The following is a 10,674-nucleotide window of genomic DNA, read 5'->3' as shown; positions in this document are numbered from 1 at the left end:
TTTAACGAGTCTCGAAATGCAAGTTCCCTCTTGTCAAAGAGCTGACATTTGAGAGAGGCAAAGCCCACACCTGACTTTCAAGTACAGGGCTGGTCTGGTGGGTGAGTAGTAGGGATAATTATCTACACCAACATCCTCCCTGGACCTGAATAGCTGCAATTTAAAATGTTTACTTAGGGCTCATCAAAGTTCTGAAGAGAAACCTCCCTGTCCCACAGCCTGGATTTGAGTAAGCTTGGCTCTCTTCGCTGCCACTTAGCATCTGGGAGACCGGAGCAGAGGCTTAGCCCCTGAGCAACCCTGGCCCCCTACTGAGCAGCCGTGTGGCCCAGGGCATGTTCTGTAAATGCTCTCTGCCTCAGTGTCCCCATCTGTAAGCCAGACAATTAAATTGTCATGGGGTCCAAGGAGATAATTCAAGTAGAGCACTTAGAACACTGCCTGGAACATAACAAACACTATATGAATGTTACCTATTAGAATTACTATTAATATTATCTTTGCTTTACGGATGAGGAATAGAAGCTCAGTAGAGTTGAGTAATACACTCAGGGTCTCTCTCTCTCTCTCTCTCTCACACACACACGCATGCACACACACATGCACACACGCACGCACACATGCGCACACACACATGCGCTCACACATGCACACGCGCGCACCCATGCACACATGTAGACACACATGCACTCACATGCACACGTGCACACTCACATGCGCACACGCACACACATGCACACACACGTGCACGCTCGCATGTACACACACACGTGCGCACACACGCATGCACACCCCCTCCATCTACTCTGGCCCTGTCACACATCCTCCTGCTGGCTTCCTGGCACAGGGGACAGGAGGATGGGCGGCCTTTGTCCTCCTGCCCAGGCGTGTCCTAGGAGGAAAGGAGGGCCAGCCTGCCTGCCAGGCTAGCCCAGCAGGGGACTCTTTCTTCATGAAGAGAGCAGTGTGGCCAGAGATGTGTCCCGCTCACTAGTCCCCAAAGGCCATCCCAAGGGCAGGCACCGTGCAGGCCTGGGGACCTTCTCTCATGGGGCTCGCACGGCAGGCCCTGGGGCGAGGCCTCCCCAGGCACAGAAATGCTTCGATCTCGAGCCACCCCAGCTGGAAACAGGGCGGGTCAGTGGGAGGGCTTCGCAGCAGCAGGTGCCTCTGCCTGCAGGGGGACCAGGCAGAGCCCGGTGCTGCCCGTGGAAGCCACAGCACTAGCGGTGCCTGGCCCACCGCAGGGGGCCAGGGCCAAATGCCCCAGTGTTCAAAGTGCCCTTGGGTCCAAGTGCAGGCAGGCTGGGGGTCCCCTGGTCCAGGAGGGGTCCGTGTTCCCCAGGAGCGAGTCTTGCTGCCCTTGGGCCATGGCAGAACAATCGCCGACGGAACAAACGAGAAATCTGGGCGGACCGACTCAGAGACAAGCGCTTTCTGGTGTACACCAGAACCTCGTCTGGGGGACCTGGACTTCTCAGCCACTGCAGCCCCACACCTTGCAGCTGGGCTCGGTCACAGCTGACTGTCCCCTGAGGGGACACCTCTCGAATTCCCCTTGAAGTTCTTCCGGGAGATGTCCCGAGACGCCCTCTGGCCAGTCCCTGCCCAGTCCCTAACTGTCCTCCTTGCTAGCTGCTCATCACATCGCCCGCCTCGGGACGGGGTCCTCAAGGCCAGGCTGGGCTTGAGCAGTCCCTGGTCCCTCCGAGGACTCCCAAAACATTACAGACAGCTCAACTTCTACCAGAGACCTGGAAACAGCAAACATTTCTTTCTTAAAAGGACAAAGATTTCTTTTCTTTGGAATATTAAAAAAGAAAGACAGAAAGTCACTCTGGTATAGAGTAATATCTCTTACTGGAGAAAAGGGCCTCCAAGATGAAAATCCAGCCTCTAAGGGACATCCGAGATTGTGCCAAGGCGGCGAGACATTGATCTCCCATCGAAAGGCGTCGGCCGTCCTGCCTGCCCACCTGACCCTCGCATGCCCAAGGTTAACCCAAGGTTAACTCTGACCTTGGGGGTCCTGGGGGCTGGGCCTCGGGCTGGAGAGGCTTCTCTGCTCCATTTGCAAAGGGAAATGTACTTTGAATATAATGAGTCAGTAAAGAATTCCAATGAGGTCTGGAAATGGAATTTCCTGCCTGTGATTCGACTCACACCGTCTGTCTGTAAATCCTCCCCCAGGACATTGGTCCACGTGACAGGGCCGTCTCGGCGTCCCTCGGGCTCCTCCAGTGGGGGTGGGGGACGAAGAGCATCTGGCCGGGGTGGAAGCGGGGCCGGGCACGCACCCCGGCTGCGTGAGGAGCATCCTCTGGGCCCGTGCCAGTCTCTGGCTGAGGACGGGGCCGTTTATCAGCGCGGCACGTCCCCTCGTGTCTGATGTCCTCCCTGAAGGCGGCTGAGAAATAAGGAACTCCGGGGTTCAGCGGTCGTCCAGCCACCCGCCCGGCTCCGCCCACGACCGGGACCCGGGCTTTCAGAACCGAACCAGGAAAGTCCCCAGACACATGGGGGCTGGTGGGTCACCCTGAGGTTGTTGCCAGCACCGCGCCAACTGGAGCAGACTGGCTGCGTCCTGGGGACGGAGCAGGAGGCCAGCAGAAGTCCCCTGTGGTCTTCGGAGCGGTGGGGACTTTGTCGGGACCACCCATTTTGTGATATGTGGAGCCAAGTCTGGAGTCTGATTTTCCAGCTCACCACATGCTGCTGGGACCACTTTCGAGACAAAGCTTTATTCTAAAGTCTTCAAACCCCGGCCAGTCCCCGCTCTGCCCCGATCACCTAGGAAACCGCCGGAAAGGAAGACCCTCCGACCCCACCCGCGTCTCCCTCAGAGCCGGCATGGGGCCGTGGGAAGCCCTGCTCCAGAGGCCGGAGCAGAGCCACGGCTGCCGCTGTGGAAAGCCACGGGAAGAGAGTTCGTTTTCCTGCCAGCGGCGGCACGAGCTAACCAAAATAGCAAGAGCCCACGCTCTGGGAAAACAGATCAATTATTTCATACATGACACAGTTTCTTTTTCTGATATCGATAGTGAGGTAGAAGCAGAGTTTGCAACCCGCCCCTCTCCCTGCATATGCCTTTTGGGCTACTGATTATTTTAAGCTGGTATCTTTAAGAAACCAAGCCTCAGGGAGGAACTTCGACCTGCCCCGTCACTGCCTGAGGGAATGTGGGTGAGGGCCTGCTCCAGCAAGGGGGGCTCACAGATGACCACAGCTTTGTATGAACGAGTGTGTGATAGGCAGGGGGCACTGCCAGGCCGCTGGCTCCCGCAAGGCGGCTGGCTCCGCGTCCTCTCTGTGTCCCATCGCTGACCATGGCCCAGCAAACGTTTATTTACCAGACATTTGATGTTTCATTTCCATGTGAATTACTGTCCTGCCCTTTGAAGTCCCAAGTCTCTCTAGCCCTTTTCTCCTCAGCTGAAGGTGACTTACTTACTTGCCTGATTTGTCCTGGGGCCCCATATTCTTACGGAAACCCCCAACCCTCCCACACATCCCCGTGGACATGCGTAATTAAATCTGGTTTCTCTTGTTAATCTGTCTTGTATTAATTTGATCGTTATTAGTCCAGCCAGAACTTAGAAAGGTAGGAGGAAAGTTTTATTAAATTTTTCTCCCCTATGGTAAGCTTTATTGTTTGAGCAGTTTTAGGTTTACGGGAAAATTGAGCAGAAAGTGTCCAGTCCCCGCACACGGCTCACACCGCCTCTCGCCCCTGCCTGTCCCTTGCTTTTCCTATCACTTAAGAGAGGAGAGAAGGCAGACGAGGGAAGGGCTCGCAGAAATGACTGACTCGGGCGGCTACAGAGTAACCACATCCTACAGATCTCTGAACAGCCTTCTAGAAACTCTCGTCACACCCACAAGACAAATGACCTGTAGACAGGTAAGACCCGTGGTCTGGAAATTCCTTCCCCCTTTGCAGTCCCCACCCGAGACTCCCCCTCCCCATCCTGAGTCATGAGGTGCACGCGAAACCTCAGACAAAGGACTCACGCGCCCCTCGCGTGGACACCGCAGAGGTATATAAGCTGCAAGAAATCTAACCAAGGGAAGTTCGCGCTTTGGTGCTGTTAAGCCCCACGTGCTCTGCCGGCTAATGTATTCTTCTTCCTCTGACAAAGTCATCTGAGTGTCCAAAGTCCTCTGTCGGGTGTCGCGCCCTGCAACAGTTAACATCTTGTATTCATGTAGGACACTTGTTGATATATTGTTATTAAGTGAAGTCTACAGTTTACATCACGGTCACCCTGGCGGTGTGCTTTCTGTGGCTTGGACAAATGAAAAATGACATGTCCCCACCATTACAGCATCATACAGAATAGTTTCACCGCCCATTTTTAAAATTAGGTTATTTTCTTAGTATTTGATTTTAGGGGATCTCTGTGTAGTCTGCTTACAAGTTCTTTCACAGACATGGAATCTTCAAATACTTTCTCAGTCTGTGGCTTCAATTCTCATTCTCTTGACAGTTTCTTTCAAAGACCAGAGTTCTTAGTTTTGATGAAATTCAACTTGTCGTGTTTTCATTCATGGATTCTCACGTTGATGTTGCATCTATAAAATCTTTGTCTAACCCAAGGGCCCAAAAACTTTCTTTGATGTTTTCTTTCAGAAGTCTTAGAGTGTTAGAGTTTACATTTAGGTCTATAATTGATTTTGAATTAATTTCAAAATGTGAGATCTGGTGGAGGGTTATACTTTTCCATTCAGGAGAGGTCTAATTGTTCCGGCGCCGTTGGTCGAAAAGACTGTCTTTTCCTCTTTGAGCTGTCTTCCACCTTCACCATAAATAAGTTGACCACTGGTGGCTGTGTCATCTCTCGCCTTCCATTCTGTCCCACTGACCAATGTATCTATTTGTATGTCAATATCATTCCGCCTTGGTTACTGTAACTTTGTAAGTCTTAAAATCAGGGAGTATGAGTCCTCTTAGTTAGTGCAGCTTCTTCACGGTTATTTCGGTCATTGTAGTTCCTCTGTGTTTCCCATAACAGTTTTGAAATCAGACTGTCGATTTCTATTTTTAATAAAATCTCCCGAGCTGTTGCTTAGCACTGACCGCACTGACCCTTGGGAGAACTAACATCATTGCAGGATCGAGTCCTGATCCACGGACGTGATCTTACTTACTTGCCTGATTTGTCCTGGGGCCCCATAATCTTACGGAAACCCCCAACCCTCCCGCACATCCCCGTGGACGTGCGTAATTAAAACTGGTTTCTCTTGTTAATCTGTTTTGTATTAATTTGATCGTTATTAGTCCAGCCAGAACTTAGAAAGGTAGGAGGAAAGTTTTATTAAATTTTTCTCCCCTATGGTAAGCTTTATTGTTTGAGCAGTTTTAGGTTTACGGGAAAATTGAGCAGAAAGTGTCCAGTCCCCGCACACGGCTCACACCGCCTCTCGCCCCTGCCTGTCCCTTGCTTTTCCTATCACTTAAGAGAGGAGAGAAGGCAGACGAGGGAAGGGCTCGCAGAAATGACTGACTCGGGCGGCTACAGAGTAACCACATCCTACAGATCTCTGAACAGCCTTCTAGAAACTCTCGTCACACCCACAAGACAAATGACCTGTAGACAGGTAAGACCCGTGGTCTGGAAATTCCTTCCCCCTTTGCAGTCCCCACCCGAGACTCCCCCTCTCCATCCCGAGTCATGAGGTGCACGCAAAACCTCAGACAAAGGACTCACGCGCCCCTCGCATGGACACCGCAGAGGTATATAAGCAGCTGCAAGAAATCTAACCAAGGGAAGTTCGCGCTTTGGTGCTGTTAAGCCCCACATGCTCTGCCGGCTAATGTATTCTTCTTCCTCTGACAAAGTCATCTGAGTGTCCAAAGTCCTCTGTCGGGTGTCGCGCCCTGCAACAGTTAACATCTTGTATTCATGTAGGACACTTGTTGATATATTGTTATTAAGTGAAGTCCACAGTTTACATCACGGTCACCCTGGCAGTGTGCTTTCTGTGGCTTGGACAAATGGGAAATGACATGTCCCCAGCATTACAGCGTCATACAGAATAGTTTCACCGCCCATTTTTAAAATTAGGTTATTTTCTTAGTATTTGATTTTAGGGGATCTCTGTGTAGTCTGCTTACAAGTTCTTTCACAGACATGGGCTCTTCAAATACTTTCTCTCAGTCTGTGGCTTCGCTTCTCATTCTCTTGACAGTTTCTTTCAAAGACCAGAGTTCTTAGTTTTGATGAAATCCAACTTGTCGCGTTTTCATTCATGGATTGTCACGTTGATGTTGCATCTATAAAATCTTTGTCTAACCCAAGGGCCCAAAAACTTTCTTTGATGTTTTCTTTCAGAAGTCTTAGAGTGTTAGAGTTTACATTTAGGTCTATAATTGATTTTGAATTAATTTCAAAATGTGAGATCTGGTGGAGGTTTATACTTCTCCATTCAGGAGAGGTCTAATTGTTCCGGCGCCGTTGGTCGAAAAGACTGTCTTTTCCTCTTTGAGCTGTCTTCCACCTTCACCATAAATAAGTTGACCACTGGTGGCTGTGTCATCTCTCGCCTTCCATTCTGTCCCACTGACCAATGTATCTATTTGTATGTCAATATCATTCCGCCTTGGTTACTGTAACTTTGTAAGTCTTAAAATCAGGGAGTATGAGTCCTCTTAGTGAGTGCAGCTTCTTCACGGTTATTTCGGTCATTGTAGTTCCTCTGTGTTTCCCATAACAGTTTTGAAATCAGACTGTCGATTTCTATTTTTAATAAAATCTCCCGAGCTGTTGCTTAGCACTGACCGCACTGACCCTTGGGAGAACTAACATCATTGCAGGATCGAGTCCTGATCCACGGACGTGATACGTCTCTCCACTTATGTAGGTCTTTTAAAATTCCTCTTGGCAATTTTTTTTGCAGTTTTTTTGCAGCTTTTTGACAGCAAATGGCTACCCGGAAGATACTTAAACACACATAGACATACACGTGCCTGCTCTTGAAATGCAGAGATAACGTTTTGAACGATGAATAAGAAAACAGCCTCTTTTGAAAGAAATGCTTCCTACAATTTTGAAAACAGATGTGAGGAATGATCTCCATGGTCATATTATTTTGTTGCCAAATATAATTATTTTGCCTATTAAAAATTCTCATATTTGTTCACTTTAAATAAACTTACTTTTTTAGAAATCCTCCATGGGGGCTATTCCAGAGATGTTGTAACTATTTTGTTAAACATTTCAAACTACAACATCTTTCCGCCAGTTTATAAGAAAACCTGGCCGACATGAGGAGAGACGAAAATTTACCAGCCAATTTTTAAAAATTGCGTAAGTAGTAGATGAGGCTGAAAAATGAATATCGTGATTTACTAAGCAGAGTCAGCAACGTACGTCCACCCTTTGAGTCTGTGGGAGCTCAGCTTACTCTGCTACCACTGTACCATGCACACCTGGAAAGTCCTTTTGGTTAATAACAGTAGCTACCAAAAATGCCTGAGCAGGAGCGCTTAGCCCCCCACCTACCGCCTCACGACTGGATGACAACAGAAGCAAGTCTCAGACCCGACTCTGACACACAGAATGGCATTTATTAGATGAATGTCACTCAGCGAAGCAGGCATTAAACTGTTGGTTGGGCCTCCAAGCATGAGTCATCCCCGTTCTGATCAGCGCTCTGGAACGCACCTGGGCAGGCGCGGCAGCTTCCGGTTGCCTCTGGTCGGCATGACGCCGCCAGCGGCCCTCCTGTACCCACGGCTGGACACAGGACCAGCGAGGGCTCTGGCCAGAGTCCCCCCCGCCAAGACACACACACTCCCAGGGCTGGAATGCCTCTGAGCTACAGCCAGCTCATATATCCGCTGTGCTCATTAGCAGGTTTCCAACTTCGAATAATAAAAATGTGTATATTTTGGGGTACCCTTGCCGACACTAATTGGTAAAACGTCAGCCTGGGGCGAGCTGCAGGTAACGGAAGGACGTGTAGCCGCCACCTCTCCCGGGTGGTCCTGTCAGACGACATGCCGGCCGACCAGCTGGGCTGCGTGCTCCGCTCGGAGAACTAGTTAGCTGACGGCTCCTGGGGCTAAAGCGTCGACTCATAAATCAGTCAACAAAAATGACGTCACAGCAACTACACTGGAAGATTTCCAAGGAAAGTGCAGACGCTCTGACAAATACATGTATTTTTGTACAGTCGCCTGCGACAGCTATTGAAGCCGAGGTGCTAATGTACTGTAAATTTCAGAGTAACCACGAAAAAGCGAAGAAGAGGACCGGCCCCCGTCTGAGCCGGGGCTGCTGTCATGGGACCAGCAGGCGGGGTTTGAGCAACAGTCTTGTTTCTCACAGTTCCGGAGGCCGGGGCTCCGAGGTGGAGGTGCCGGCCGACTGCAGCTTGGGGAGGGCCCTCTTCCTGGCTAGATCATCCGACCCACGCCGAGGGACGTTAACGTGGACAAAGCTGCCCGTTGGCTTTGAGCGTGCAGAGGTATTTGACGCAAACCGCAAACTGCAGAGGACATCTCCGACTCCCCGCCCCTGGCGAACGAGGCTGGGGAGGACCACGCACAGCCCCGCGGGGGCTGGCTGGGTCTCTCCCGGGAAGAAGCCCTAAGTGACGGGAACCAAACGCCCCAGGGCCCTCTCGGAAATCAAAGCGATAAACCTGGAGCACAGCGCGTCCCCTTGCAGACGGTGCTGGATTTCGTCATGGAGCCTGGAGACCTTTCCCGATTTATGTTTATGAATGTGAGTCGTTCTCTGGGGCAGGAGGACACGGGTGTTCATGGGACTGCAGCAGAGAACAGCAAACACAGGGCACATCGGGGCCTTTCGAATACAAGTGGATCCTTTTCTACCTGGAAGGTGGTTCTGCTTTCAGTCGAGGGCTTGGGGGCAACCCTGAGAGCGGATCTGGACACACGTCCTGCCGTCTGGCTTTGCCCCGCCCGGTCTTCCGTGGGGACGCTGCCGTTCGAGGGTGGCTCATCTGAGCCCCCCAAACTCTCACCACTTCGTGTGGAGGGACGTGACGATGGGAAAATCGGGAAAACACCTCGTCTGTCCTCACGGCCAGGACAGAGGAGGGGCCGCCGGGGTTCAGGATGGGGAGCTTTCCTGTCGTGACGGTTATTTTACGTGTCGACTAGACTGGGCTAAGGGACACCCAGGCAGCTGGCCAAACGTGTCCCTGGGTGTCTGTGTTCCTGGGAGAGAGAGGCATGTGAGCTGGGGGACAGAGTACAGGTGCCCCCTCTCCTGGCGTGGGTGCCCACCTGCCCACGCTTTACTAGAACAGAACGGCGGAGGCCTGAGCTGGGACGCCCACTCCCGGTTCTCGGCCTTCGGCCTTGGACGGAATGCCACCACTGGCTTGGGCTGGTGGCCACCTGGGCTGAATGGCCCCGTGAGGCTTGCACATTCCGAGTCAGCGGTCAGTTAGGTAGAGAGGCTGGAACTGCCCGGGGCACCGAGATAAGTAAGGGTCAAGGGCTCAGGGAAGGAGCAGCGTTAGAATGACTGCGCTGTGTGAGCTTAAAGAACTTACCACCTGACTCTGGCCCCCAGGAAGCATCAAAGGACACCCCCTTTACAAAAGTGATAAAAAACGCGTTGGTGGAGGGGGGGGCCAGCACGTTTGGGATGACGTACTGACACGTTTGAGGTCCTCTGTGGGCCTGCCTGGCGTCGGTGAGGGTCACAGAACGGAGGGGCCCAGTGTGGGTGCAGGTGCCATGATGGAGATGCTGGGGCGGCAGGGGCTGTGGGCGACACACTCAACACCGTCCCCGAGGCCCCTCCCCCGAGGTCCTTCAAGTCACCCGTGCGTCCAGGGTGCCGTGACACGGGCATGTGGGAGAACACGTGCTGTCTCGTTGTAAGGGACAGACCGAGCCGGCATTGCTTCCTTTACGTCCCTTCTCCTGCCCTGAGCATAGACCTCCTGCTAGGAGCGGCCCCAGCCACCGCAGCACCACGATGGGGCAGGCCTGAGGGTGACCAGTCACCGCGCCGAGTGGCCGGGCAGCTGCAACACCACTGGCAGACACCCGCCTGCAGACTCCTTGTCGTCGGAGGAAAACGCAGCCCTGTTGTCCAAGCCACTCTCGGCTGTGGTTCTGTCACCTGCAGCCCAAAGCACTCTGGAGAGCGAGCCGTCGCAGTGGGTGACACGAACTCCGAATTCCCTGACGTACGTACTGAACACACTGCGCATAACCAACCCAGTGACAGCATCGAAACAGGCACCGAAGAGGCAGGCGGAGGAAGCCATCGCACTTACGGGGGGGAGCGGCGGGTGGCGAGTGTCCTCTAGGCAGGCAGCGACCCCCAGGGAAGAGACGCACTTGCAGGTCTTCAGGCCACACGGGGAGCCCCAGCCGGGCGAGTCCCGGGCGGGGTCCCGACAGGGGGGCCCTCGGAGCGGCTTTCGGAAGAGGACATCGTCAGCTCACAGCGCGCCTGGACCCCGGGCCCGCGGCCACGTTAGGGGGTCCGGGCCGGCCGGCGGTCTCTTCACGGTGTCGTATTGGGGCGTGTGTCAACGTCTGGGACACTTCCTGACGAAGTTAACCCTCTAAAGGACAAACCGGGCACGACGGGCTCCCCCTGGGCCCGGCGCCACCGCCCTCGTGGGATTCGTGGACAATGACGTCAAAGGGCTTAGAAGGCGAAGGCCGGGGCAGGCGGGGCG

General features: G+C 52.9%; 1 protein-coding gene across 1 annotated transcript in view; it reads right to left on the bottom strand.

Annotated features, from left to right (window-relative positions):
* Positions 1 to 3,505, bottom strand: part of DNAH17 (dynein axonemal heavy chain 17) — a 111,643-nt gene extending 108,138 nt beyond the window's left edge. Inside the window, 1 exon segment of the mRNA XM_025047110.1 lies at positions 1,862 to 3,505. The gene's annotated coding sequence lies outside the window, so the exon portion shown is untranslated.
* Between the last annotated feature and the right edge of the window lie 7,169 nt (positions 3,506 to 10,674).

This window comes from Pteropus alecto, unplaced genomic scaffold (genome assembly GCF_000325575.1).
Source record: "Pteropus alecto unplaced genomic scaffold, ASM32557v1 scaffold134, whole genome shotgun sequence".
Taxonomy (NCBI): Eukaryota; Metazoa; Chordata; class Mammalia; order Chiroptera; family Pteropodidae; genus Pteropus; species Pteropus alecto.
The sequence above is the reverse complement of the archived record's forward strand: the minus strand, read 5'-3'. Positions and strand labels throughout refer to the sequence as shown.